This window comes from Dermacentor variabilis, chromosome 1 (assembly GCF_050947875.1).
Source record: "Dermacentor variabilis isolate Ectoservices chromosome 1, ASM5094787v1, whole genome shotgun sequence".
Classification (NCBI taxonomy): Eukaryota; Metazoa; Arthropoda; class Arachnida; order Ixodida; family Ixodidae; genus Dermacentor; species Dermacentor variabilis.
In genome coordinates this window covers 167,269,828-167,291,859 of record NC_134568.1, presented here as the reverse complement: position 1 = coordinate 167,291,859, position 22,032 = coordinate 167,269,828, and the positions used below count along the sequence as shown (strand labels likewise).

Here is a 22,032-nt window from a genome sequence, read left to right as displayed (position 1 = left end):
ACATAATTGAGGATATATATATATATATATATATATATATATATATATATATATATATATATATATATATATATATATATATATATATATATATATATATATATATATATAGGAGGGTTCCCGTACAGTGATAAAATTAAAAAAAATGAAAGGAAGAGAACAGGTCGGTTGGTTCATCAGGCCCCAGGTTACTTTAAAGCGCCACACCTCCTTTCCACTTACGTGGAAAGGGACTGATGTTGTCCGCGATATATATATTCATCACATCTATGGGATCGAATGCGCGCGCTGTTGCTTTGTCTCTGCGTGCAGTAGTTAAGAGAGCTAGTTTAAAGGAGGAGAAAAAGGAAGGAAAGGAAAGTCTCTGGAGCAAAATTGCAGCGCCGTGGTTTTAAAGCGCACCCGTGTTAGAGAAACGGAAGGCGATATAAGCGTACGTGGCCATGATACGCACACGACAAACTGCCTTAAAATATTTAGACTTGAGGGAAAGCTTCGTTAACAAACGATAACGCGGCAATCAGCACTCAAATACGACGAGAGACATTATTGAGACGTGGAAAATTCCCTTGAAATAAGTGTGGTTTGCGAGACAAATGCTTGTAAGTATTGAACCTTTTAAAAGATGAGGGGAAATATGCGCTCACCGAGAGGGCAGCGTCCGCACGAGACCACCTCCAGGCACCTTACTGAGACGTGGAGGGCTTTGCGGCCGGAAACAAAGCCTCCCTTCTCCGTCGGCCAACAGTAGAAAACGTGTTTTCCGATCGCTCAAGGTTGGCGTACATAGTATAACTCTAGCGTCTAGGAAAAGCTTAAACAGGGGCGAGAGCGGCACGCATAGCGTGGTAAGCTAGCCGTCAGAGTAACCATCTCAAGGACTGCTGCTGACGAGGGCGAAATACCTTCGTGTAATATATGTATATGTATATGTATATGTATATATATATATATATATATATATATATATATATATATATATATATATATATATATATATATATATATATATATATATATATATATATATATATATATTCTGCCATGGCCGCCTTTAAATTAAGAGAGGAACATTTCACCTAGCTCCCGGTTGCAAGTGGTTTCTTCCGCTAGCAGCGTTGGTTTCTTCCGCTAGCAGTGTTCGTAATAAGTGAGTTACAAAGAGGTCACTCCGAGAAGAAGAACCTCAACTGTAGCTGACGAGTGACAAACATGAGATGTAGCCTATGAGCGCTCTATATAAGTACAGTTTGTCTAAAGATATACCTGTGATGTTAACGTTTTTTAAGAGAAGCAAACCAGCTAGAATGAGGTGTGAGAACAAGCATGAAAATGGCAAGCCTTGACAAACTTTTTTATCTTTATGAGCTTTCTGGATGGTGCGCAGAGCACAAAGTCACCTTGTCTGCTTCTCTGCACATCATGGAGCATTGAATGCGCACCATTCCGCTCACGTGTACATCTAGCGTACCCTTAAAGATATTAGACAGTTTTAGTATAGCGTGCGCTATACCATTGCGTACGCTAAAGAATAGTGGGTCGTCACTGCGCATGCGCTGAACGCTAAACGAAATTGCGGGCATAGCGGGCGTACGCAACGCAAACGAGTCAGCGTTAGCGTTTTTGCGTGGTTTCCGGAGTTTGCGTGAAACATAGCGGCGGTCCCGGCGGCGCATTTACATTCGCTCGCCTGTGCAGCCGGTCGACTGCAGCGCCGCCCCCGCGGCACCAACGGGAACTATATATCTAGGTAACTTTTCGCCCTAGGGGAGCGTAGGTCCCTAGGTGTCGTGTAAAAAACGCACCTAGCTCCTGAAACGCCCTAGTCCCCATGCGCTCGCTCGCGCGGGGCCCATAGAAATATACCCATAGCGCAGATAGTATGTGGTAGTATCAGCATGTATCAGTGGTAGTATTGTTTGTGTCAACTCGCCGGAGTAGCAGAGTAGGCGGTTCATTGTGCGTGCACGCGAGCAGCACGAACGAAGCGATATAAGGTGGAACGGCGCGTTTTACGGCAATTGAAGTTGTGTGTGTGTGACGCGCTTGGTGTGTGCAAAGAGCAATTTAGTTGCGCGTGTGACGAATGTGTATGCGCAAATAGCACGACCACGAACGAAGATGGAACATCGCGTTTTAGCGTGCGCAAACAGCAATCGAGTTGCGTGTATGACGCGTTCGTTCGCGCAAACAGCACGACCACGAACGAAGCGATGCAACGTGGAACAGCGCGTTTTGCGCAATCTAGTTGTGTGTGTGTGTGTGCGTGGCGCGTTTGTGGTGTGCAAAGACCACGACGACGATCGTCTTCTAACTGCGCCAGAGCAAACCGATTGTTGGATTCTACATAGGTATTGAACGGGCGTTAAACCTAGAGAAACACGGGATTGCGACGCTACTAGCCGCGATGTATAGCACTGTACACGTACGTACGTAAGTTTACAGCACAGACTTAATTCGGAGTGAAGGGACACGCCACGAGTGATTTGTATGTGGAGGTTAACTCATACGTGCATTAATTAGCGGCGGTATAGGGAAAAAAAGGGGGGGGGCGGGAGCGGAGGGAGGCGGGATTGCTGAGACAGGTGCTCGAAAGCGTTTCCACGCATGTTTTGTCGGTGTACTCGATGAACTAAATGCCGCTTTAAAGAAATTGTGACGAAATGTTGGCATGTGCGTAGTGGCACAGTTTAAAATGTGTCGGAGAGTAAATCCGAAAAGAACCGAAGCATACCATGTGTAAAAAATGTGTGAAAACTACAGCTGCAAGCTTATGTTATGCAGCATTGACCGATGTCGAGATATTGTTCTCATGAACGTAGCATCCATCGCCTTTGCACGCATGTGCTGGCTTCGGCGCACTATCATCAAGGCATTGATCAAGGTTAATAAAACTGTACCCGCAAAGAGTGCGTCGCCCTGGTTTCGGTTTCGGTTCCCAACAGTTTGTAAATTGTGCTTTTTGTTGGCGATTCTCTAGACAAGGGATGAAAACGAAAAGTGGCAATTAAAATAAGCAACACGTAGAATATTTTAAACGAAAAACTGTTTCAACATTTCTTTATGTAACTAATTCTAAGGCTCTAAGCGCCACCTATTTCCGGCAGTCAAAATGTGCCATGGCGGCTTCCTGTCAATTGGATGTGAGCGTAGCATGGGAGCTTCAATGGTACATCTCAGCTTTTTTGGTTATCCCCAGCTGTTCCTTATATTTCCTCGTAATAACTCTTTCTTGTACCCAATAGAATACCGAATATGAATCGTATAGAAGCTCAGAGGCTGCACCTGTCATTCACATAGACAGGTAAGGTAGCTGTTCGCGACCACTTTCAACTCGTCTGGGACGTACATAATTTTTTTGTTATTTATGCATGCTTAGGCATCATTTTTCACGCCGCCTGAAGTTCTCGCTAAAAGTACGCTTTAAATGCACTGCACGCCTTAAATTGACACCCATCTGTAACGTGTTTGAGCCGTTATTTATAGCCCATATTTTGCGGACTACGATTTTAACCTCATGCGCACTACCGCCCGTTTGTTCTGTTGCGCTCGCGATATCAATGTTTTTAGATCCAGAAGGCTGCTTCCGCATGAAAAAAGAGACTCGCCGTGTTAGATTGTACACATGGAAAGCGAACGCTGTGACACATTCTTTAAATTGGCCGACTTTGCAAGCGGTGGCATCATTGCCGTCGTCGAAGTGTGTATACAGGCACGCTATAATAGAGACATACGTATTTACAGTGCCAAATGAACAATTTGGTGTTTCGTCCCTTGGCGCTCTCCTGCTCGGTCTGACAGGCAGGTGTCACGCAGTGCGTTGCACTGAAAGCGCATGAGCATACCGCGAAATCTACGCGAGCGTTTTTATAGACAAATGCTCGAAGATTTCTATCACCAGCTGCCACTTGAAAGTGCGTTTAGCTAGCAGGCCAGCAGTGTAGTGTCTGCGCTTTCAAGCATACACTTGATCATACGAAGATAATGAGACAAAGTGTAAACACATGAATGACAGATTCACTATTTCTTGACACTCGTAAATCCTCAAACCTGCCAATTGTTCGTTAGTGCGTGAAAAAGTGGAATTTTGTGATGTTTAAAAGCAGACATTGGTTCATCCAAACGTGGCTTTGCCTAGGCCGTCGCATTGTATGAATGAATTATCAAATGCATGGGCATTGGAGCAATGAGGTGATGTAGCTGAAAAATGCACCTTTGTTCTCTTTTCACTTTGCCTCATGGTATTCTGTCTCAAGTTTAGCCATTGTCAAAGCAGCAATTTCGACTGGCACAGCAACACTCATCTGAATGGCATCTGTCAATGTCGTAAGTTGTCATTGCTCCTTTCAGCACATATGTTACATGGTCTTTGACATCTTCAGTACGACCTAAATGTGTTTCACAGCTGTGATTGCCGCAGTGCATATAGAAGCAACGAAGTGATCCCAAATACTTTTGCAGAATAACTGAAATGTGGGCAAGTTCATTCGGATTCATGATTGTGGCAGATTTGAACCCAACACTGTGTAACACTACTACACAGACTGGCGTTTCGGGTAGTTGAGACACGAGTCTTATTAAAACCTCGTTGAGATTTGACAAACTGTTAGCTAGGTGGGATAAAGTAATTGTGATTCAGAATGGTAGCCTCAACATTGAGCACAAGGCAAGAGGTGAGTTTTTTATTGTGATCATTTTCTACAAGCATGCACATTAGCGTTACAGTAGTACAAGCATCTTTGTAGCACATCCTTCCCTGTATAAAAAGGGTCATGTTGCTTACTGCTTAGCTGGTGTTATGCATTGTCCACTTCTATGGTGTTGATGCCCAGGATCTCTACAAAACGGAACCTCTTCGGTACAGTCGTGTGGCTGCTTGTGTTAGTCTCCCCTAGCCAGAGGCATGAAGGGCGGTCACTGACCAAGTCTGATGTATAACCCGACGTTTTGGAACTACACACGGGTTCCTTGTTCACTGAGTAGGACAGGAAATCGTCGTCACTTATGTAGCCAGCATGTGACGTAATGAACATGTGTAAATGGCAGGCATAGTCCCTGGTGTCCGGTTCATCGTAGCTGGCGTCAATTGAACGATTAGCAATTCTAGCAGCCGCCAGGATGACATGTTCTTTTCTTTGGCAACAACAGTGGCATTGTCCCAGTCAATCTTGTGACTATGTTCCTGCGCATGCTCGGCAAATAATAGTCGTGTGACTATTATTTCTTAGATCACGTTTTTTTTTTTTTTTTTCGTTTCCATGCCTGACCAGCCGAACTTTCATCGAACCCTTGATTATGCAGCCAGAGGCAGTGGCACTCGTTGTGTCCTGTTTGAGATGAATGGTCTTTTTGTCTGTGTCTATCCACTATCACCTGGGCTTATCTCCTGGCTGCTGAAGTGTGCCTGCATTTTCCAGGTCAACTACTCGGACATTAATGTCTGGATACAAATTGGGTAGATCTTGTATGCCATGCCCAACATCAGAGTAAGTTTTCTGTTTCTGCTTGCACTTTTGCTCATGCACTTTCATTTTCCTCGGGTCCGGGAGTTGTGGAAAGAAGCTGTTTGCAGTAGCTGGAAGTGTAGTCCTAAGCCTTTGGCTCGTAAGCATTTGCACTAGCGAGGAGCTATTTTTCAGAAGGCTCAGTCTATAATCGTGTGTCTTGTAGGCATCACCTGACGTCTCAAGGGAGTTCTTGGATAAGCTTATGGTGGCTTCTGTGAGATCATTGCGCTGTTGGTAGCGTGGACTGCACGCCATTTGTTGGAATTCTTATGAATTCTGCAAACAGCGAGCTGCGCCCTTTTGGAAGCTACAGTTTGTTGCGGTTCACGACCACTACACTATTGCACGCCTTGTGAAAACAAAGAGACATTGAGTCGCAACCACAGGTCCTGTCAAACTAGCCAGTACTAGCTCAGGATACCCTTACTAGTATTTTGTGACGATGAGCCACCACACCCCTCCAATAGAAAATATGTCCATAGTGAACTTCTGTAACAGCTTTTCTCGGAATCCCAATTGCAGGAGTGTCACCCTTCTCTTAGCCCTGTGGTACTAGCATGTACGACATGACTTGGAAGACATTTGCTGTTTGTATGTATTTATGATGCAGCACTTTGTCATCTTGATAGGCATTTTTTGATTTCAAAGTGGCCTTCAAGTGAGAAGTGCTGGGTGGGTAAGCTCCTGTAGCTTCTTGGGCGCGATGGTTTTATTGCCAAAATATCAACATGTCTTGGACTACATTGTCCTTGTAAAGCCAGAATTCTTTCAGAGTTTGCAACACCTTGTCCAGCTCTTTCAAGTGAAAATGCAAAGTTGGCAGCAGCATTAATCTAGCACTTGTTCTTTCTTCAATTGTTGTAAAGAAGGTGGGGAGAGGCAGCATGCATAGCCTTCAATCTTGGTAGGCCCTTGTGGTGCCTGTTATTCTCCTTCACATGAGAACTTCACAGTGTATCAGCTGCGGGAAAGTCTTTGCCTAAGATGTACATTATGCCTCGTAATGCATCAATCATGTGCTCATTTTATAGATTGGGAAACAGATTGTTGCCCCATTTATAGAATTTATCTCGAGCTTGCAAGAAAGAAAGCACTTCTTTCTATATCTGGGCATAGCCAGGCATTCTGTCTCTGCAAAATATCTTGAGGCGTATCTAGTAACATGTTGCCCATCGTCTTGCTTTTGGCTGAGCACTGCAACTAGACCACAGCACAAAGCATCAGCTGTGATTAGCAGCTGGTCTCTCATTTTGAGGAGCACCAGCCAAGCACTGGATCTGAAGAAAGTATTTCTTTCCATTTTGAGAATTCTGGAACCTGTGTGGGTTCCAGACAAACCATGCTTTGAAAACAGCATGCTGGACAATGGGTGTAGTGTTTGCATGTTAGGAGCGAATAAACCTAGATAGGTGGTCATGCCCATTAGCAGCAGTATTTCTGGAGCATGGTCTTGGCATGTCTGTGACAGCTTTGAGCTTGTTTTCGTTCATGTGCCCCAAGTAGGATGTTATTGTGATGCCAAACTTACATTTCTCTTTGTGGATGGCAGCTCTTGCACAGTGGGTGCCCTCAAATGTACTGCAGAGTTCGTTGTGTTCATGTTTAGTTGAGCACCAACTGATAACCTCTACCATATGACAAGCAACACATATAAGTTCTGGATGAATATCATTCATATACCATTGTGTTTGATCTGGGGCACACCAGATACCAAATCGCATGAGCAGTTAAAGCGAAACCAACGGAACGGTGCTGTAAAGGTGGTCAAGAACTTTCTGTAATTTTGAGGGATTTGCCAAAACCCTGAATTTGGGCATCAATTTTTCATACACCAAGCTGTGACTTGTAGTATCTGAAGGGTATGGTCTACTGCAGGAATTGGCTCATAGGGCTTGCTTGTTCAGTTTTTGTGTAATCCATAAAAGTGTGGAGTGCTCCTGATGGCTTCGTCACCATAAGCATGCACCAAGGAGTTGGCTCTGTCATAGCTGTCGTAAAACCAGTCTTAAACCTGGAGAAGTTTGGCTTTCGTCTTCTATAAAAGCAGCCATACAAAACAGTGAAATATTAGTGCACAGGACACAGGCTCCAGTTTCAACATTGTCATGCAAGCTGCGCAAAGTATTTGAGGATGCGGCTTTGAATCTCCACAACCATTAACATTCTCAATCTGTCTAAGCACTCGACTTCAGCTTCACAATCACCTCTGTGACCTATTTAGCAAATTTATTTGGAAATAGCAGCATTCTGCCTGATGCACGAGATGGAACTTTATGTTGTGCTAGTTGCCTTACACACTGACCACAGTAACTTGGAGATCACCACCTTCTCGAAATGTCACGAACCACATTGTTTTCAGGGTGAGACAAGCAATCGTGTCTAATTATCATCTGTGACAAAAAATAACTGATGCCTGTGGCAAGGTGCCATTCAAGTGGTTGAGTTCCTCCAGGAGGTAGGGGGTGATACGAGTGAGAACCCTCAAAAGCCAATTATGGCCTTAGCCAAGCAGCCCCAGGTGACATAGTAAAGCTTTTTGGGCACAATGTCATTAGGCACCACCCTATATAATTTATTTGCTTCCACAACATCTGCATGGCTCGCGAGTGTCCGGTGGTAAATTTCTGAAGCCACATCAACCTCGATGTAGTATCCCTAGTTCCAAATACTTCAATCTGCATGCCACTATGTATGGTGGGGGTTACTGGGAAGGAGAATAACGAACAGCTACACATAGATAAAAACTCCCTAAAGGCTGTTATTGTGGAAGGACTGCCCAACATCAACACACGCTATATGATACAAGAATGTTGCTGCTATCAAAGATGAATTCAGTCAGTAATTGAGGATGAAGATAGTTTTACTCAATAGCCTTATAAAAAATGGTAAAAGAAAGCTAATAAATTTGTAACATGTTTTGAATCTTGTCTGAAAAAAAAATCATTAGTATGTCTTCAAATATCTCGCGCAGCCGGTAATCGTGTTCTACTTCTTCATGACCTTCAGGTACGCTAGAGAAGTCTTTCTCATCATTGGGCTAAAAAATGTAGTTGAGCAAAAGGAGTAGACCTAGGTGGCTGACAGGATGGCTCTTCTTTAAGTGCTGTGCGTAGAAGAAAAAAACATGCAAACATCTTCAACACTGTAATGGGCACTAACTGTTAGGGATGAAACATGAAAAACCCTAAGGAAAACATTTAGGTTTGGTGGATATGTAGAAAATACACAGAGACTAAAGACAATGAAGGACAACGAAAAATGTTTGTGTAAGCTTCTTCAACAATGCGTTTGTTGCCTGTAGACAACACCAGGCAGAACTCGGAAAGCGACCTTCACCCCAATTCGACGTCAATTCTGCGTGCAATTTGTGCATATTGACACAAAGGTGTGGGGCTCCTGCACTGCAGAACAGCGCGCGCAAAGGTCGGCGTCAAGAAAGATAATAAAGTGCGTAAGCTGCACGCTCTTGTTCTGCCCCACCATTAAAGAGAAGCATACATTTTGCAAGACTCTGTCTCCAATCTACGTTACATTTTTCGGCGGAGGTGTGGGGTACGTGCTACCACTCGCAGATCGAACGCCGTCTACAAGCCCAGTACGAAGTCCGGTCAAGCTGACTCCCGTGCAGGTACGGAAAGCTGTCGACTTCAAGGACTGCCACCTGAGCACGAGCCTCTACGCAATCAAGTCAGAAGGATGAATACATTGGTTCCACCTTCTTCATCGGCCGCCCCGACCGAGGTCGTCCTCAACCAGCCACGAATCCCCACGTCCTTCCATGGGGACACCTTTGAGGATGTAGAGGACTGGCTCGATCACTTTGAGCGTGTCGCAGAATTCAACGTCTGGACTACAGAGCGCAAACTACGCAACACCTACTTTGCCCTCGAGGACTATGCACGGACCTGGTTTGAGAACCGTGAGGCAGGGCCCTATCGACATGGGACGAATTCCGACGGCAGCTAATCAGCACATACGCCAGCTTCGATCGCAAGGAGCGAGCTGAATCTGCAATGCAGGCGAGAGTACAGAGGCCGAACGAAAGCGTCGCAATGTTTCTCAAAGGTATGTGCCGACTTTTCCGACACGCAGATCCGTCCATGCCAGAAGAAAAGAAGCTAAGGAATTTGATACGCAGTGTCGAGCAAGAGTTATTCGGTGCCCTAATACGCAACCCACCAAATATTGTTGCAGAGTTTCTCGCGGAAGCCGTATCGATGGAAAAGGCACTGCAGCAGCGAACAAGGCAGAACCGCGACGTGTCGACCCTATCGCGTGATTCTCTCGCTATATCCCTGGACAATATTAATCCCTTGTGGGAGCTCCTTAGGCTTATCGTTCGAGAGGAGCTTCAAAAGCTTCAGGTGGCTCCAGCATCGGTACAGCGACCTGCTCTGTCTGAGGTCGTCCGGGAGGAAATCAGGCAGGCAGTCCAAGTCCCAGAGCGAAGCGAGACACCACAGCACAAGGTACGGCAGCCACAACCTCGCATGTCGTATACAGAAGCTGCACGAAGTTCGTTGTCCCCGATTTTTCGCGATGTGAGCGACGTCCTGGACCTTCTTGGTGTGCGCGCCGTTGAACAAGACACTCGCCTCGTTGCACGCCATTCATGGCTGAAACACACCCACCCCACAAGAGCGACGTATGGCGCTCCGCAGACCGGAGGCCCTTGTGTTTTCATTGCGGTGAAGCCGATCACCTCTACAGGGCGTGTTCCTACCAATGAGCTGGGCTCCGTGAATTTTCACTGAATGCGCCGTGCCCGTGCAATGGTGAATGCGCCCTGGAGATTGACGCATACCTCGTTTGCTTTGCCCCACGATTCCGTGAACCCCGGTCACCGTCACCCGCTCGAAACAGGTCTTCCAGCCCCCTATTCAAGCTGAGAGCAACGAGATGTCGCTCACTCAGCCCAGCCTCCCGGGAAAACCGAGTCCAACGACCTGCGGAGGAAGAGGTCGCTGATGTTGCGAACGCTGAAGATCCTCCACTGCAAGGACCGCGATATGACGTAATTGAGACGCAAAGAAAGCAGTGTAGTTCCGTACCAGTTACCACAGATGACCACGAGGTCATGGCGTTAATCGAAACGGGTGCGGACACATCTGTTATGAGCCAGAATCTCGCGCGTATACTGAACAAAGTTTCGACGCAATGGACCGAAACTCAGATTCGTACTGCAGGAGGTCATCTCATAACTCCAATGGTCCGGTGCACGGCACGAGTCAACATTCGGGGCTTCACGTACATCGGCGACTTCGTCAGTCTTCCTGAATGTTCAAAGGACCTTATACTCGGCATGGATTTCCTTCAGGCGAACGGTCCATCATCGACCTGCAAGAGTCTAGAGTCAGCTTCACTACTACGCAAGCCATAGCGAACAGTAATGACAACGACCGTGACATCGCGCTTCACGTAACTGACGATCACATCACGTTGCGACCCAAGAGCAGCATGCTTACCCTTGTCCAATGCGACATGGAGGACGCCGCCGAAGCAATTGCTGAGGCAAACATGCCCCTGCTTCTTGAGCGCCACATTTGTATAGCCAGAGGGCTTCTTCAGGTGCAAAACAAATGTTCAGTCGTTTTGCTAACAAACTTTAGCAACGATTATCGGCATGTACCGCGAGGAACAACATGGCCGAACTGAGCTCATTTCTTCACGAAATCACTAACGTTACTGACATTTCCACATTGGAAACCGCATCGTCTCAGCAGTCTGGGTTCCCCAGCCTAAAAGAACGGATTCACGTTAACGCCGCTCTGCCAGACCATCAGAAAGACCGTCTACTGAGTCTCGCGAATGAATTTGTGGACTGTTTTTCAACGTCATCCAAAGTGCGGCGCAAGTGTATCACAAAACACCGCATTATTACGGACGAGTCTGCATGTCCTGTCCGTCAGCATCCTTACAGAGATGCTCCAAGACGACGTGATCCAGCCATCCACCAGCCCGTGGGCCTCCCCTGTAGTGTTAGAAAGAAAGACAACACACTATGCTTCTGTGAAGATTACAGAAAGTTGAACCGTGTCACCAAGCGTGATGTTTATTCATTGCCACGCATCGACGACGCATCGGATCGTCTACAACATGCCAAGTTTCTTTCTTTGTTGGATCTTAAATCAGGATATTGGCTAATCGAAGTTGATGAACAGGATCGTGAAAAAACAGCATTTGTGACGCCTGATAGGCTGTATGAGTTCAAAAATTCTCCCCTTCGGTCTCTGTTCCGCACCTGCCACCTTTCAGCGGACGATGGATACCGTGCTTGCTGAACTCAAATGGCAAACCTGCGTCGTATACTTAAACAATGTCGTTGTGTTCTCGAGCACGTTTGACGAACATCTCGCATGACTCGAGGGTGTCCTGCGATCCATACTGCCAGCCTCACCATCAAGCCTGAAAAACGCTACTTCGGGTTCCAAGAGCTCAAATTTTTTGGCCATGTCGTTGGTCCTCAAGGCGTCCGACCAGACCCCGACAAGTTAGCTGCCGTCGCTGAGTTTTCACCACTCACAGACAAGAAGGCTGTCCAACGCTTCCTTAGTTTGTGCGCATATTATGGGCGCTTCGTCAAGGGCTTCTCGAGAATTGCTGAGCCTCTAACAGGGCTTACATGCGATGATGCGCCTTTCATTTGGGCGGACGAGCAGCAGCAATCGTTCAATGAAATGCGCAAGCGTTTGCAAGAGGCCCCGATACTTGCTCATTTCAACGAAGACGCTGACACTGAAATCCATACTGATGCCAGCAATGAGAGTCTCGGTGCTTGTGCAGTGGCAAGCTGGTGCGGAACGACCCGTTGCTTATGCAAGCCGCAGTCTCACCAAGTCTTGAGAAAAACTACTCAACCACTGAAAAAGAATGCTTAACGGTTGTGTGGGCAATTGGTAAATTCCGACCCTACTTGTACGGTAGACCCTTTAACGCTGTGAGCGATCAACCACGCCCTGTGCTGGCTTGCCAACCTCAAGGATCCTTCAGGCAAACTAGCCCATTGGAGCCCTCACTTACAAGAGTATGATATTACAGTTGTCTACCGATCTGGCAGGAAGCACAGTGACGCCGACTGTTTGTCACGTGCACCACTCCCTACGACTTCATTGGACCCTGACCATGACTTGCCATTTGTCGCCGTTATCGACGCCATAAAGATGGTTGAGCACCAGCACGCTGACGCTGAGCTGCTGCCGTGGATCAAACACCTCCAAGGAGTTGAAGGTGTTTTACCCTGCTTGCTCATGTGCGGCTTATCATCATACTACTTGCACAACAACGTCGTTTACAGGAAAAACTGCGGAAGCGGCCCCAATACGTACCTCCTTGTCGTGCCGTCGGCGCTACGCCACAACATTTTGCGAGCCTGCCATCATGAGCCATGCGCGGGACACCTGGGATTCGCCAAGACTTTAGGCAAGGATACGACAAATATTACTGGCCCCGGCCATATTCTTCTGTGCAACGGTACATGAAGACCTGCCATGATTGTCAGTGCCGCAAGAAAGCACCAGTTAAACCGACTGGCTTTCTCCATCCTGTGGACCTTCCTCAAGCACCGTTCCAACAAATAGGAATGGATCTACTTGGGCCATTCCCAGTGACCTCTTCGCGCAACAGATGGATAGTCGTCGCTACCGACTACTTAACCCGGTACGCCGAAACCGAAGCTATTTCGCAAGTAAATTTATATGAAGTGGCCAAGTTCTTTGTACGCCGCATCGTCCTACGACATGGTGCACCGTCTGTTCTCATCACTGACCACGTTACAGCATTTACAGCGGAACTTATGCAGGATGTTCTCCAGCTGACGCATAGCTCTCACCGCAAGAACACTGCATATCACCCTCAAACCAATGGATTAATGGAACGTCTGAACAGAACACTGGCTGATATGCTCTCCACGTATGTCGACGAAGAGCACAAGACGTGGGACACGATCTTACCCTATGCGACTTTCGGGTATAACGCTGCTGTACAGGAGACTACATAGCTTACGCTGTTCGAACTTGTGTAGGCGCCACGTCAGGTCAATACTTGACGCCATGCTACCTATGGCTGATAATAGCCCGACCAGCGAACACGTAGAAGAGTTCGTACAAAGAGCCGAAGAGGCACGCCAGCTTGCTCGGCATCGTATCCGGAGCCAACAGCATACCGCCACCCTTCGATACAACCAGGGTCGTTGCGACATCCATTACAATACCGGCGGCTGCGTGTGGGTCTGGACGCCCGTCCGCCACCATGGACTCTCAGAAAAGTTGATCCGCTAGTATTTTGGTCCCTACAAGGTTACACACCGCCTCAGTGACGTGACCTACGAAGTGGTCCCCTGCAGTTCTGAGCCCAGTTCACTACGTCGTCGTCCTCCCGCTGAAGTTGTTCGTGTAGTGCGCATGAAACCCTACTATACGCATACCTGAATGCTGAGATGCACCTGAGGAGCTCCATTTCTTATGTAGCTGAAAGAGCTTTTTGAACAGAGACGGTCGCTCTTCTCATGGGAGGCAATTGACACAAAGATGTGGGGCTCCCGCACCGCAGGACGGCGCACGCAAAGGTCGGTGCCACTAAAGACGATGAAGTACGTAAGCTGCACGCTCTTGTTCTGGCCCGCCATTAAAGAGAAGCGTATATCTTGCAAGACTCTTGTCTCCAATCTACGTTACAATGTAATCGTTGTCGGGTGTAAAATTAAGCTTTATATTGCATGTTTTACACATTACTCATCTGATGCCTTAGCAGCGAAGGTTTTTCCTCTGCCTTTCTTGTAAAAAAATTTTGGGAAGTGCCCACGTGCATCTACTTTTATTTATTTTTTTTTGTGCATGGCACATGTGCTGTTAGCCTGGAACTGATTCACAATGGTATTAACAGCCATAGCGTTCAGGGCACCGTGTCGCTGAAAATCCAGCAGTGGTGTTGGCGACCTTTTCCATATGAGAAAATTTATCCCGAACCATGCATCCTGATTCGTGCAGGCCCTCCACGTGGCATATAGGCGTTACTGAACTAATTAAAATTCTCAAAGTATAATGTGTCAAAATTTCATAAAGTATGGCTTGCACACAACTTTGAGACATGATAGCGTTGGATTGTAATTTGAATATGCGAGAAAACATCATTCTGTTGCGCGGAAACTCAAACACAAACCCCTTTTCCAGCTGCCATTTCAGGTATGTCTTAGGAGTGGCATGCCCCAGAAAGCTCGCCTTCGCGCATAGCGGGGCGAAACGCGAAAACACCCGTGTGCTTAGATTTAGGTGCACGTTAAAGAACCCCAGGTGGTCAAAATTTCCGGAGTCCTCCACTACGGCGTGCCTCATAATCAGAAAGTGGTTTTGGCACGTAAAACCCCAAATATTATTATTATTATTATTCGCGCATAGCGTTTGCCACCGGCATTTCAAGGGAAACATTACAGAAGCATAAGCTGCAGTTGCCCGGAAGCGTGAGAAGCAGCCAGGGATCTTTTAATGCTATCGTGTTCCACTCTTAAAGGCGCAGCTTAAGTGTCCTCCAACCTTTTTTTTTTTTTCGCTGTTTGGGGACTGCCTTCTCGAAGGTGTTGCTTCGTTTCCTTTCTGCTGTAGGGTGAATGCAATATCTGCTTTGAACAACAGCAAAGCCACGTTTTGATTGCACTTGATGCTGGCCGCACTAGCGCGGCATCTCTCCTATCCAACAGTTCACTATGATGTTATCACTGAAATAGAATACACAGGACACCTTCGTGTACCACTTCATCTACCTCGAAGTAATATGCCATAGCTCTATGATCATATCCTTAACATCCACTACTTTCTTGGATTCATTTCAGATAGCTGGAATGTACAGACTAAAAAAGCTCGGAAGCGCTTGCACTCTTTGGAGAATTTTGTATGAGCATTTTCAGGCTGTTCTGGTGACAATAAAAAATACTGGCTCTCCTGTAATCGAGAATAGATGTAAGCATGAAATGGCTGCCGACAAAGCAGATTGATTGTAGATGTTACTAGCCACAATCTTAAAATGGGTGTAGCGCACATTCGCAATGGCACACCCCACCCCCCCCCGCATCACGCAACTGTACACTGGTCCATATGGAAGCAAGTTCCCTGTCAAAGACAGAACCCCATTGCAAGTCTCGTCTCGGTCCACCATATGCGCCGTGGACCTCGTGGACTGCTGGCATTGAAAAGAGCACAAGCAACTGTGTCTCAGTGCCAAAAAATGACAAGTGTACAGTGCCTTGTATCTGCCTCTGAACGTTGCTATTAGAAGTGACAAATAAAACTTCAGCATACTAGAAGTTACAGCTTGAGTGATATTGTGAGCAAATATTTAGATCTCAAAAGCAATATTTTTTTAACATGTTTGGGAAGTAACTAGCATATGTATTGCAGTCTTGACTGTTTGGCCGGATGAGCTGGTTTGAGTGCCAGGATAATGGCTCTGGCTTTTGGTTCATTGAAGGTGGCTGACAACAGGAGCTAAAAGCATTTCATGCTTAAAATGACTGCAGCAGCGGCACTGTTCGGTTAGTCAAGGACCTCATTTCATGGCCCTCATTCTGACACCTTCGAACACTGTTTCTGCCTTTGTAACGCTTCCTAGAATTTGTCCTTCAAATTCTTATGTGAAAGAACCATGCATCAATTTTGGCATATTTCTCAAACTGTACGAGCAGAATTGCTGCTGATTTCATAAATACAACCTGTAAATCAATACAGCAGAATTGTTAGTTGAAATATGTAATCCAAATCAAGGAGCCATTCTCAAGACGATGTTCCCGCTGGCACTAATGCGTGTCATTCCTGGCGTTGGTGAAATCTTTATTCTACATTATAAAGCATGAAACGTTCGCACATGCTCTTATTTCCTTGTTTTTTGGGCTTTGCTGTTTCAAGGAGCTTTGCCCTTTGAGTGGCAGCAGCCTGATTGACATAACTTCTGACTCGCGTATTTAACATTTTTGCACGGATTGGTCAAGGAGTAGCCAGATTTTGAGAAGTACATCTTTAGCAGAGTCTATAGGTGCTGGCTTTTGGTGTGGAGAGAAAAGCAGCTTCATAGCTTCCCTCCTGTCTCTTGTCATTGTGTCAGCAAACTGAAATGAAAACTCTCGAAACAGTATATTTGTTAATGAGGAATCTTTGCAAGGCACATTGTGAAGCACATGCCGATGAATTGCTTCAACCTTTTACATTAAACAAATTATGCCATGTGCTGTCAAGAGGCAAATAAAGCTGTTTGCTTTAAAAATTAACAATAATCTCCACAGTTTGTGAAGTGATTGAGATATTGTTACCCAGTACCTTCAACAAAGATGTTATGGGAAACAGTGCAAGGAACTAGCATACTTACACTAATTGCATGTATTTGGCGGAGTTGTGTGGGAGACAAGATAGCCAACCAATTTTCCTTTAATGCATGTGAGCTTTGTCATCTTCATGGTGTAATGTAATCTTTTCAGGTAGCAGATAAAGAATGTGTGGCAACATGAAATGGCCTTTGATGACACAGGCGAGTAGTGGATGCCACACTTCAGTTCTAATTAAAGTTACATCAGCACAGAGCATGTATGCTACGACCAAGTTGGGTCCATACTTTGGATTACCGTGTACAGTGTCACTCTCTTCTGCATTGCAGAAGATGGAAGCCAGTGTTTCTTTGCTGTTGCTATTTCAATTTAGTATATTTTCATGTTTTCATGCTCTGCAATATACAGCCAGAGGTTGCACGGTCTTGAAATGAAGACTACTTTTTGTGTTTTCAAGATAAAATTTTAGCTATAATAAACGGAATTTCCAAAAAACAAATTTTATGTTTGGCCTGCCTTCTTTTGGGTGATCAGACATGGGAGCTATTGAGGCATCATGGCTCATACGTGCTGCCTTTATGCTTGAGAGGTGTGTGCACAATGCTCCTTACATGTTGAAAAAAAAAAAATGGAGACCATCCATAATTGGTCTTGGGTTGCTTTCTTAGCCACAAGTGCTATCTGAAAATATAGCTGCTTTTTGTTACTCTTTCTGGCGGTGCGTTTTAGATACATAAAAATTATGATGGACGTGCATGTTCAGTGTGATTGCAGGAACGAAAAACTTTACTGAAAGATCCTTTGCAAGAGATGCAAGTGCTTGCCCATTTCATGAAAAAAAAAAGGCTTTGTTTTCATTGTATACAGTAATCTAATGGTCAGGCAGACTTGATCACAAAAGCAAAGAGAGAAATTCAAAGCCTGCTGACCACATCGTAACTGTCTAGTGCATAGACAACACTTGCACGTTGGCCAACAGCATGGGAAAGGAGAAAGAGATTGCCATGAAGCACATGTGGTGAAAAGGAGAATGAAGCAAAAATTGGTAGCATTCAGAAAAAGCTAGATATTCTTGATGAGAAAACTGAAACATTGGACAAATAAATAATAGCAAACTTTATCAAGTCTTACCACCGTATTCAGCAATACATATTAAAGCTCATGCTTGACTTGATATAAATGACGCATGGTGTGAACGCGCCCAAGATGCTCATTGTGTTTCTTTTGGTGTGTTCATGACAGGCGTCATTTAAATCGAGTCAAGCATGGGCTTCAAGTTAAGATGCATTTATGAATACGGGGGTTCGTGTTGCGGCATGGTGAGGCTCTCTGGAATGAAGACTTCATGAACTAGAGAATAGATGTGCCCGTGAGAACCTACTTTTACGTGTTATCGCAGACATCTGAACCACAGGAGCAGTCTGAAGCATGTGATAGGTTTGTGAAGACTTTCCGAGAAACGTGCATGGGTTTTCTCTGCAACAGTTTGCTACAATCGGGGGTATGACTCATTTTACATTTCCTGATCACCTTGCATATTTCCGCACAATGCTTTCGTCATTACTGTTCAGTGGTTCAGTGGCACTGAAAAGGCAATACAGGCATGAATGTCAAAAGAGGCACTTGTAGGCAGGGTAAATGCAAAATTACCTTGTTTACATGTCCATAGTTTGTGCTTACAAAGAAGGCAGAAGAAGGATGCCAGGAAAAAAAGCATTTCGTCTGAGGTTCCTCTCATTATGAAGATGTTTACAATGATGAGAGCTAAAGACAAAAAGTGTGGTCCTAATGAATGGACACATTCTCCCAGTTGCAATTCATAGTTTAAGATATTGAGGGACTTCAATCGCACTTCAAAAAGAAGTTCATGATCAATAAACAGTGCAGGAAGCCAGTATAACAGTTTTCATTGACAGTGAATTGGCCCTAGGATATGATCCAGTTTGCATCTTCAATAAAATGGCTATTGATTGGCTACTATTGATCTGTACAATAAGTGCAGCACGCAGTACCATTTATGCCTTGGGCCTCACTTATGCCATGTCAAAATTGTGGAAATACAACACATTCATAAAACAAGCTCTCTTTATCACCTTATCTTAGGGAGGTACTTGTCAATGTTACAGTGCAGAGCACGAACATTTCCTTAGGAGAAACCTTCCAGTTATTTATGAATTATATGGGAGAGGTTCATTACCTCTGGAAAACTGTTCTGCATAACACTCTTGCTTCTTCACACATCTATCATGATCCGTCAAATACGGGATAAGTTGGGTGCTGCAGATAAATGGTTCCTGCAGAGCCTAAAGCTACAGCATCAATAGGTAGCTAAATTTTCATTCTTCAAGTTTGGTCCAGTTCTCTGAAACATAGACATAGAACTGAAACTGTTCAATCTGAGTACCAATATTAAATGTGTTATTTTGGAGCTTCAATGATTTGCTGAAGTTGATGGAAAGTGAAGGACTGTATAAAAAACATGGCTGTAAGGTCAGCTATCATCTTCTGCGCATAAACTTTCAGATACTGCACTAAATATAATCTAAAACACATGAAAAGTTTTTATACATTAAAGTACAGCCACACTGGATCACGCTAGCATCATTATCATATGTCACTGGTGTGGCACTCAACACAATGTGGGAACTACCATGGCTCGTACAATGCTCCGAAGGATACATTGCAATAGCGCAACTATGCTCAATGGCATTTGAACTGTTTCTTGCAATTTACAACTTCTAGCCATGCACTTATTCATTTATGACTTGGATGGTCGTGAAGCCTAAGTGCTTTTCTATCTAGCAATACTGCAAGCTTGTCTGCTGACACTAGCTGCACAAAAGAGCAACAGTAGCTTGTGCTCCAGCAGAACTTGAGGGCGGATTACAAGTTCTTGCCACACTATAGATGAGAAATATGAACATACTCCCAAGCTTCAATATCTTAGCCGGTGTAAAGCTGCAATACAGGTACTGCACTCCCTTAATTGCACTGCTTACAGCTGTCAAACTATACCTCTGGTGCTATGCACATTTTGGGGATGGCAAGAAGTTCCACTAGACAAGGTATCAACCACACAGGCATTTAAAACATTGAGTTAAAGGTGTTTAAGACTGACTAAACACAATTTGCCACTTGGCTTGGATCTCGATTCCTTTCCCCTCTAGTGTCATTGACTGAAGAGCCACAACAGGAGTAGAGTAGCAATGCTTTGTTGTCTTGCCTGTTTACTAATAGCAAGAAACTACGCTCTAGCACTGTAGCATAATCAAAGAACAAAAGGTTAAGTGCAAGCTTGATCAACCAGCTCTCCAGTAGTCTGGGCCCCACGTCAGAGGGTATCGTCGTATGGTGTCAGGACTACAAAAGTGCATGAAGACTACTGGAGGCTGCAGTTTCAGTAGAAGGTAGGGGATAACCCCTAATTAAGGGTAAGCCTTTGCTTTTGACAATGATCGGCCAAATTTAATCACGATTTCCCACTTCTCCGCCGGTGCAGAAATGCCATCGTCCTTTTAAGATTGACCACATTACAAAAACGTACGTACGTACGTACAGTCCTATACACTGCGGCTGGTCGCGTCGCAATCCCGTGTTTCTCTAGTTTTAACGCCCGCGCAGTACGTATGTAGTACTCAACAATCGGTTTGCTCTGGCGCAGTTTTAGAAGACGATCGTCGTCGTGCTCTTTGCGCATCACAAACGCGTCACACACACGCACGCACACACACAACTCGATTGTGCAACACGCGCTGTTCCACCTTGCATCGCTTCGTTCGTGGTCGTGCTGTTTGCGCGAACAAACGCGTCACACACGCAACTCGACTGCTCTGCGCACACCAAACGCCAAAACGCGATATTCCACCTTCGTTCGTGGTCGTGCTATTTTGAGCATACACATTCGTCACACACGCAACTTAATTGCTCTTTGCACACACCAAGCGCGTTACAAACACACCACCCACCCACACACACACACACAGCTTCGATTGCCGTAAAATCCGCTGTTCCACCTTGGTATCGCTTCGTTCGTGGTCGCGCTGCTTGCGTGCACGCGCAATGAAACTCCCACCCTGTTGCTCCGGCGAGTTGACACAAACCCTGCGCTAGCGCATATTTCTATGGGCCCCGTGGCGCGCGCATGGGGACTAGGGCGTTTCAGGAGCTAGGCGCGTTTTTTACACAACAACTAGGGACCTAGACTCCCCTAGGGCGAAAAGTTACCTAGATATATAGTTCCCTTTGGTGCCGCGGGGGCGGCGCTGCAGTCGACCGGCTGCACAGGCGAGCGAATGTAAATGCGCGTCCCGGCGGCCTGCTTCGGATTGAATTTGGCGTTGCTTTTGTAAAATTCACTTCGTTCGTGGCAAATAATTGTGTAAACGGCTTTCGCTTAGTCTGAGGCCGCTTCGACGAGAAGGTATTAGGGATAACGGCGTGGTGTTTTCGAGATCGCTTCGCGTTTCGAACGGGTCGAAGCCTAACAAAAGAAACATTCTAAAGTGCCTTGATAATTTGAAGGTAGCGAGACTCTTTGAACTCTGCCGCCGCTGCGCAACCTCCTCGACTCCTGCTCGCCCCTTGCGCGTTCCCCCGCGGCAACCAGTTTTGCCCCCGGTTTTCTGCACGACGATTGGTCTCCCTGCCGTTGCCCTTGGAAATGCGCGGATCTTGAGTTTTGCTTGCGTTTTTCTTTTTCGTTCGCGCCATTTTCCTCCTGAGCACGGCTGGCTAGGCGCTTTAACTCGGCGTAGCGAACGTTATACGCTGTGTTTCCTGCTCTATGTGCTAGCGCTATGCCGGGCTGTTGCGCATATAACTGCAGCAAGAAGCCTGAAGATGGTTATGCCGTTTTTATGATACTACAAGGAAAGTGTGACGGCTTGCGCAGGGAGCAGTGGCTGCATGACATTGGCCGAAAGAACTTTGTTCCTACAAAGGACAGCGTTGTTTGCGAGCTGAGGCGTCTTTCTTATAGCTGGTAGCAAAGCATCCCGTAATGCTCCATTTTTTTTTTTCATTCTTCCGGCCTGCTCACCAGCGTTCTCGTTGCGGTTGTCCTCAGTATGCTTAATATTCTGGGCGGCTCCATCACCTCGCACGTCGCTAACTGTTGTTATTCAGCCGGAAGTGCAGCAGTATAGATTCTGCTTTGCGCCCTGAAAAAGTTAGTGGCAAGTATACCCGTGGTATTGCAGGTGATGAGCGTTAGCTAGTCAA

At 45.8% G+C, this 22,032-nt stretch overlaps 2 long non-coding RNA genes across 3 annotated transcripts; one reads left to right on the top strand and one right to left on the bottom strand.

Moving 5' to 3' along the window:
* Positions 1-3,060: 3,060 nt before the first annotated feature.
* Positions 3,061-15,452, top strand: LOC142587864 (uncharacterized). Of its 2 annotated transcripts, XR_012829630.1 has the most exons (5): positions 3,103-3,169; positions 3,246-3,304; positions 4,257-4,326; positions 5,418-5,486; positions 15,331-15,452. It is a non-coding gene; the product is annotated as an uncharacterized LOC142587864 (long non-coding RNA). The 2 variants fall into 2 exon arrangements; XR_012829629.1 differs by having other exon boundaries at positions 3,061-3,304.
* Positions 15,453-16,971: 1,519 nt separating this feature from the next.
* LOC142587873 (uncharacterized) lies at positions 16,972-21,109 on the bottom strand. Its single transcript, XR_012829633.1, has 2 exons — positions 18,463-21,109; positions 16,972-18,396 (listed from the first exon to the last, which is right to left on the bottom strand). It is a non-coding gene; the product is annotated as an uncharacterized LOC142587873 (long non-coding RNA).
* Between the last annotated feature and the right edge of the window lie 923 nt (positions 21,110-22,032).